An 8,895-nucleotide genomic window follows, 5' to 3' on the forward strand; every position below is an offset into this window, starting at 1 on the left:
TCATATTTTTTCTTCCAAGCATTGGGATAAGATGCCACTCTAGCTTGAGACTGATCAGGACAGGAAGTGAATTTGTCTCAGATTAACATAGGTGGAGTGTTGAAGAGAAATTCACACTGCTTGGGAATCCTGAGTCCTGTGTTCTAGTCCTGTGTGTCTAGACTTGCTAAGTGAGCTGGGAGCCACTGGTTGCTCATCTCACAAAGATTTTTCATCCCATGCCAATACCAGGTGGGTTCCACAGGGCTTCCCTGGTGACTCAGTCAGTAAAGAATCCACCTGCAATGCAGGAAACCTGGGTTCAGTTCCTGTGTCAGAAAGATCCTCCGCAAGAGGAAATAGCAACCCACTCCAGTACCCTTGCCTGGGAAATTGCAGGACAGAGGAGCCTGGCAGGCTACAGCCCATGGGGTTGCAAGAGTCAAACAGGACTTAGTGACTAAACCTCCACCACCATACAGACATATGTAAGAACTCAATTTTGCATCCCTGGGTTCAAATAGATGGATCAGGGTCTGATGCCTGACCAAGACTGGACCAGTCAGAGTACTTTCCTCAGAAACTTGAGCTTGGCATTTAGAAGGTCCATCGCCCTTAGACTGCCTTCTTAAACTGACAAGAGGTGCCAATGGCAACCATGTTCTTCACCTCAAAACCTGGAGAGCAGAGACAGTCATGCAGAGAGAGAGGAATAAAGCAGATCTAAAGAGAAAAAGAAAAGTCAGCCCTCTGCATTTGTGCATTTTTCTTCAAGAGTTCATTTAATTCTGCTTTAAAGAGTTGATTTATGAGGCATGCTAAAATAAATGTAGAAAAAATGTCACTTGGATGATGTCAAAGTAAAAATCACCAATTACAAAGGGAAAATATTCACATTAGAGAGAAGAAACTCTGTAAACATCACCTTCAGGCAATGATCAAGATTACATCAACAGTAACGGATGTGAGAGTTGGACTATGAAGAAAGCTGAGCGCCAAAGAATTGATGCTTTTGAACTGTGGTGTTGAAGACTCTTGAGAGTCCCTTGGACTGCAAGGAGATCCAACCAGTCCATCCTAAAGGAGATCAGTCCTGGGGGTTCATTGGAAGGACTTATATTGAAGCTGAAACTCCAATACTTTGGCCACCTGATGCGAAGAGTTGACTCATTGGAAAAAACCCTGATGCTGGGAAATATTGGGGGCAGGAGGAGGGGATGACAGAGGATGAGATGGTTGGATGGCATCACTGACTCGATGGGCATGAGTCTGAGTGAACTCCGGGAGTTGGTGATGGACAGGGAGGCCTGACGTGCTGCGATTCATGGGGTCACAAAGAGTCGGACACAACTGAGCGACTGAACTGAACTGAACTGAACAATCCTAAAATGGACTGAGACAATACCCTGTACCTTAACTGTGGACATAATGTGACTTTTAACTTTACCGATTGTTCTGTTTTTGCTGTTTGCTCCCTGCATCTGTAACTGTGTGACTAGATTTGTTTCTAGCCCCATGAAGGCTTTTAAGTTTACAAATGTTTGCTCAAACTCCTGCCACAGAGGCAGCTTCTTCAAATTACCATTTGGGACCCCTGGATCAGAGACCCTCAATGTGAGGGTTAGAAGAATATGTTGCCTCACCAATTTAGGAATGACGCCCCTTTCCCTAGGCAACATAATTTTCCTAAAAGAAAAGGGGCAAATGAGAGGGTAACAGGTGGGAAGACTAGGAGTCTCCAAATGGAGGAAATAGGCTGCAAGTGTCAGACATTTTTTTATCTCTCTCTTAAAGTGGCAGGCGGAAACAAATTACAAGCGTCAGATTTTTGGCTTCCCTGACAGCTCAGTTGTTAAAGAATCCCCCTGCAATGCAGGAGACCCTGGTTCGATTTCTGGGTTGGGAAGATCCCCTGGAGAAGGGATAGGCTACCCACTTGAGTTTTCTTGGGCTTCCCTTGTGGCTCAGCTGGTAAAGAATCCACCCCCAATGCAGGAGACCTGGGTTCGATCCCTGGGTTGGGAAGATCCCCTGGAGAAGGAAAAGGCTACCCACTCCAGTATTCTGGCCTGGAGAATTCCATGGACTGTATAGTCCATGGGGTCGCAAAGTGTCGGACATGACTGAGTGACTTTAAATGTTAAATATAAATGTTAGACAGAAAGGAGAATATGTCATATGCAATGTTATATGTTATATGCAATATAGCATATGACCACCAGGTGGCAACCAAGGCCCTTGTCTAAGACTACACCAGCTTCTCGCGTTTGCTGGAAACTTCTCGCTCAGAGCTCTGTCCAGGGAAGACACTGCAGGCCTTGGTGAGCAGTGGGACATCACCCTAGATAGGACTAGGGACCAGGGTCCAAATGGCATCCTTGTGATGGATGGAAACAAGACTGGAATGAGAAAGTATTTTCTGCAATAACAGTAAACGAAGGATGGCAGTCATTAGCAGCTGCAGCCCTCCAGTGTAAGCTGGCGAGGCCCGAGGGAGCTCAGGGAGAAAACAAAGAATACCTGCCATCCGGCAGCCGTCAGACTGCAGCCGCTGCCCGCCGCTGAGCTCTGAGGAAGCTGAGGATGTGAAAACTGGATCCTGGCCCCAGATCGCTGAGGTGTGTATGAAAGGAATGATTTCTTTGAGGCATCTCTTGCGTCTTTCCATACAAAGAAAAGCACCAAATTCCTTAGCTTGGGCTGTCTGGTTTTGTTTGCTAAGTTATTTTGAAGTTTGACTGTGATCCTATGGTCTGTAGCCCTCCAGGCTCCTCCGTCCATGGGATTCTCCAGGCAAGAATACTGGAGTGGGTTGCCATTTCCTTCTCCAGGGCAATCTTCCCTACCCAGGGATCGAATTCTGGTCTCCTGCATTGCAGGCAGACGCTTTAACCTCTGAGCCACCAGGGAAGAGCTATTCCTCTCATTAGTAAAACCCCAAATATATGTTAGTAAAGACCCCTTTTCTATCATAATTTTGTTTGTGTCTTCCTCTTCTATGAACATAAAAAATACCATTTTTTATATCATCAAAGAAATCAAATTGAAGTCTACTGATCCTCAAAACAAAACACTCCAACCTAGGAGCTGGGCAGAAAGTGGACAGAAGAGCCACATCCTGGATGTGGGGACCAGTGAGCCTTAAGGAAAATGCATCTCATCTCCTGTCCCTGTTCTTCAGGTGGAAAATTCTTATTCCTTAAATAGTTGTCTTGGACGTGATATGAATGACCCTGAAACGAGCAAGTGGTGTCCCCAGCAGCCTGACCCCTTGACCTTCTTCCTTCACCTCCCCACCCCTGACTCCCCGCATCAGAAGGAGGAGTCTTATCAGCCGCCTCTTCTCCAGCTGTAATTTCAGGGGGAGCTGATCCTTCAGGGCCCCATCAGCTTTATCTTGCTTGAAAAGATAGATATGGCAGTGCTAGAAATCAAAACATCTCTCTGGCTGGATCTTGCTGACCAGAACCCAATTATCACTGACCCACCAGCCATGTTAAAAATGATTGTTATTACTGTAGAAATAATTGCATGCCCAGGATCTTAAGAATAGCTATTAATAGATTACAGAAAGACTCAAAATGAGGGCATTTTGCTTCCCCTGCCTCCTGGAAACCACCACTAACTCTGGTTTCTGGGTTTCACCCTCTTGGGGATGAATCGCAGCATAAAATAAAACATTTATGCCTCTATTTCTCGATTTATCAAAATTTGACCAAAAGCTTTGTCCCCACTGTCACAGATGAGGAACTGGGTGAATTCTAAACCACAATGCTTCCCCTCCCCAGCCATCTCTCAGTTTTTATTAGTTATGCTATTTAAAATTTTTTCCTGGTAGTTATCTTTGTGACGTTAAACCCCATGCTTAAAATAATTTCACATTTAAGATACTTTCAAGTATACTTAGAAGCATTATTTTAAGATAAACCTTTACTGCAAGTATGCCTATAATTAGAATTTTATTATTTAGACAGTATCTGTTTAGGTCTCTTTAGGAAAGATGAGGAGTACAATGCATTTAGGTTCTTTCCACCTTCCTCCATCCTTTGAAATCTTAATTTCTTGTGTTATTGTTCTTTCCACATTCAGAGAATGGCACCTGTAGTCCATGCCATCTATCTGAGATCTGAATATGAGTAAAACCCTGGTTTTAAGCCCAGAGATAGGTGGTCTTCAGGCGAGGCATTTACACCTGACCTCCTGTTTGCACTTAGAGATGGAAATAACCACAGGAACAAGGTCAATATCTGGACTTGGTCTCCTGAGGACACTTTAAGATAAGAGTCATGGTGGAGAGAGAGAAACAGGCCAAGCCCCTTGAGTAAAAGATCAAGAGGTCACATATTTCCCATCCTTGGGGCAAAGGGGACCCTGAACTTCTGCAGAAAGGCTCCTTGGGGGTCAAAAAGGAGGAGGTGCCACCCCATAATATGTGATGCCAAGACCCCCCTCCATAGGCCTCTGGACTGGAATCCATGTTAGAAAAAAGTTGTGCACGCATATTGGGGAGGGTTCTAGGGCAGGTCAGGTGTGGAAAAAGAAACCAGATAATTGGTGAAGGGTAAACAAAGACGAGGAAGAACTGTCCTATATAAATGACGTAACTGCTTCTTTACCGCTCCTCCTCACTGTAGGGATGCCCACACCCTTTCTCTCTGTGTGTGCATCTCTGCCTTGCTTCTGTCTTAACTAAACAAACTGTTTCTCTGTGAACTCTTCCCCTTAGGCTGTCTATAATAATAAACTTTGTACCTGGTTTTATGGTTTTTGCCTCTTGAGAAATGCAATTTCAAACCGGGCAAAGGCTACGGGAACTTTGCTTCTAGCCTCTAGCCCTTGCTGACGTGTCTAGTGGTTAGGATTCCTGGCTTTCCTTCACCCAGGCTCCCCAGGTTCAATTCCTGGGCAGGGGTACTAAGATCGCACTTGCTTCAAGCCACTGCTCACTGCTGTACTCACAAGATCAGTTTCTCATCATCAGTATAAATAAGGGTGGATCACATTAATAACAATTTTACAAAGAAAAATCCCCCAAACAGGCTGCTTCCCTCCTTTCTTTTCTTTAGCATCTCTATCTCTCCCCTCGATTAACTGATAACAACTAAAACTTCTGAATCTATCTGCTAATATCATAGAACACTAAGACAAACATCACCTATGGCTGCCAATGCAGGTGATATAAGAAACTCAGGTTCGATCCCTGGGTGGGGAAGATCCCCTGGAGGAGGGCATGGCAACCCACTCCAGTAGTCTTCCCTGGAGAATCCCATGGACAGAAGAGCCTGATGGGCTACAGTCCATGGGGTCACAAAGAGTCGGACATGACTGAGCATGTGCGCGTGTCACACACACACATGCACACACACACACACACACACACACATACACACGAGGAGGACCACGGGTATTATTCTGGCTGCACAGGCCCTGGCGAGTCAGCGCCTTCCTCCTTACTCATTGCTGCTGCTGCTGCTGCTGCTGCTAAGTCACTTCAGTCGTGTCCGACTCTGTGTGACCCCATAGATGGCAGCCCACCAGGCTCCCCCATCCCTGGGATTCTCCAGGCAAGAACACTGGAGTGGGTTGCCATTTCCTTCTCCAATGCATGAAAGTGAAAAGTGAAAGTGAAGTCGCTCATTAAGGGATCTTAAAGTGGAAGCTTGCTCTACATCAGGGGGTTCCCAAGCTCTCTTGTGGTTTTGAATCTTATGGAAGACACTGACACCCCGAGGGCTGAATCCTCGCCCTGGAGTTTCCAAGTCAGCAAGTCTGAGCCCAAGAATTTGCACTTATAACAAGTTCCCAAGTGATATTGATGCTCGCTGCTAGTCCAGGGACCACACTTTGAGAACCACTGAGCTGCAGCAGAAATCTTTATGGCAGAAAGTGAAGAAGAACTAAAGAGCCTCTTGATGAAAGTGAAAGAGGAGAGTGAAAACGTTGGCTTAAAGCTCAACATTCAGAAAACAAAGATCATGGCATCCGGTCCCATCACTTCATGGCAAATAGATGGAGAAATAGTGGCTGACTTTATTTTTCTGGGCTCCATAATCACTGCAGATGGTGACTGCAGCCATGAAATTAAAAGACACTTACTCCTTGGAAGGAAAATTATAACCAACCTAGACAGTATATGGCACCCCACTCCAGTACTCTTGCCTGGAAAACCCCATGGATGGAGGAGCCTGGTAGGCTGCACTCCATGGGGTCGCTAAGAGTCGGACACGACTGAGCGACTTCACTTTCACTTTTCACTTTCATGCATTGGAGAAGGAAATGGCAACCCACTCCAATGTTCTTGCCTGGAGAATCCCAGGGACGGGGGAGCCTGGTGGGCTGCCGTCTATGGGATCGCACAGAGTCAGACATGAATGAAGCGACTTAGCAGCAGCAGCAGCAGACAGTATATTAAAAAGCAGAGCCATTACTTTGTCAACAAATATCCGTCTAGTCAAGGCTATGGTTTTTCCAGTAGTCATGTATGGATGTGAGAGTTGGACTATAAAGAAAGCTGAGCACCAAAGAATTGATGCTTTTGTTTTTGTTTTTTTTTTTTTTGAATTGATGCTTTTGAACTGTGGTGTTGGAGAAGACTCTTGAGAGTCCCTTGGACTGCAAAGAGATCCAACCAGTCCATCCTAAAGGAGATCAGTCCTGGGTGTTCATTGGAAGGACTGATGTTGAAGCTGAAACTCCAATACTTTGGCCACCTGATGCAAAGAGCTGACTCATTTGAAAAGACCTTGATGCTGGGAAAGATTGAAGGAGGGAGGAGAAGTGGATGACAGAGGATGAGATGGTTGGATGGCATCACCGACTCAATGGACGTGAGTTTGGGTAAACTCCAGGAGTTGGTGACAGATAGGGAGGCCTGGCGTGCTGCAGTTCATGGGGTCGCAAGGAGTTGGACACGACTGAGTGACTGAACTGAACTGAGCTGCAGCAGTACTTGTCAAACTTTCATGGGTGTAAAGTCACCGGAGTATCTTATTTCACTTCTGATTCTGACTCAGTAGCTCTGAAATGGTGCTTGGGGTTTACCCGTCCAGCAGGTAACCAGGGGATGCCAACGCTGCTGGTCCTGGGACCTCACATTCAGCACCAAGCCTTGAGAAGTTATATTTCTGTAACCTGCTACCTGTCACCCACACCTATCATAGACAGATGGTAGAGAGAGAGAAAGAGAGAAAGGAACTACCAGAGTTCATCTTTGTGTCTGTTTTCCTGCAGAGAAGCTGTCTAGGCAGCCTGGGTCGCTCACAAGGATGCTGAGCATGTCTGTAAGGAGCCCAACCCACCAGCCCTGGGGGCTAAGAGTTCCTGTGAATAGTCCTGTGGGCATTAAGGACCCCAGGCCCGGTGATGCTGGGAGAAGGAACAGACAGTGTGATGCGGAAATCACGACTGGGATGGGGGAAATGGCCAAGGGCAGAGACGGTGGTCCAGGCTCGAGAAGGCTCAGGAGTACCTAGCCTGCGACCGGGGTAGAATGTCCTGTCCTACCATCAGCCTGCTTCGGAAAAAAAGGAAAGAAAGTAGTTTCTAAAATTGGCCTTTCTTCTCTTGGGAAAGTCAGATTCTTTCCCCACAACCGGCCGTCTGAGGGCGATTATGATGGGGGGAGGGGAGATAAATGCTTCCACGCACCATTACCTCCTGTGATGGATGGCTTTCCCTCCGGGCCTTGCTCCAAGCCAGCTCCTGGCTCAGGCCCAGGCCGTCTGGGAGCCCGGACAGCGCGTTGAGTGGCCAGGGCACCGGGAACCAGCGCCTGGGTTGTGTTCCCAGCTCCAGCCCTGGTTTTCTACTTTTAACTGCCCCTGGCTCTCAGGTGGCACAGAGCGCTTTCGGAGCTCTTCATTCAGGCCTCCATCCCTTTGTCAACCAATATTTCTGGGGGGCGTGCAATATACAGATCATTGTGTCATGCCCTCAAGGAAGGAGACGAGGATCTAAAAACTGTACAGATCCTTCGATCGTGAGACAGAGATATGCTTCATGCTGGTGTTCAGACCTCCCTCAGTGGCCATTCCTGATGACATCTTTATACCAAGGAAGGGACAGGGGAGTGCCTTTTTTAGCCCAGGGAGGAGCATCCAAGATCACAGGATGCCAGCATAGACAGGAGTTTTTGCAACAAAGACCAGTTAGTCAGGACATCAAAAGATTACTGTTACTTAAAGAAAACCGGACATCTCAAGGGATTTAGTTCTTTCTATGTGTGAGAAGATGCAAGAGTCTGGGCTCGCTGAAATCATTTATTTGATATGCACCTTAAACTATCTGGAAAAGACTCTGAATATGAGAAAGATTGAGGACAGAAGGAAAAGAGGGTGAGATGGTTGGATGGCCTCACCGACTCAGTGGGCATGAGTTTGAGCAAACTCTGGGAGATGGTGAAGGACAGGGAAGCCTGGAGTGCTGCAGTCCATGGGGTGGCAAACGGTCGGACAGGACTTAGTAACTGAACACCAACAATTAACTATCTGGTGTTGGTGACCTCTACTTTCTCATCCTGAGTTCCCTGAGGGCCCACCATTGGGTTGGCTATAATATGAAGGCTTGATGGCTGCATCATCCTTTGTTTACTGATACAGCTGGCAATATTTTTCATTCATAATCCATACAAGATTTCAAGGATTATTGAAACCTTAGTAATAGTGGTAATCCTTTATAGTTTATCTTCTTTCATCCAGATGAACTCATTAAGTTTATGAAACACATTACATTTGTTACAAAACAAACCCTGGGATATAAGATACCTCATTACTGTGTATCTAGCTCTTTGCAACCCCAGGGACTGTAGCCCACCAGACTCCTCTGTCCCTGGGATTCTCCAGGCAAGAATAGTGAAATGGGTTGTCATTTCCTTCTCCAGCGAATCTTTCCAACCCAGGGATCAAACTCAGGTCTCCT

This window comes from Bos indicus, chromosome 5, assembly GCF_029378745.1.
Source record: "Bos indicus isolate NIAB-ARS_2022 breed Sahiwal x Tharparkar chromosome 5, NIAB-ARS_B.indTharparkar_mat_pri_1.0, whole genome shotgun sequence".
NCBI lineage: Eukaryota > Metazoa > Chordata > Mammalia > Artiodactyla > Bovidae > Bos > Bos indicus.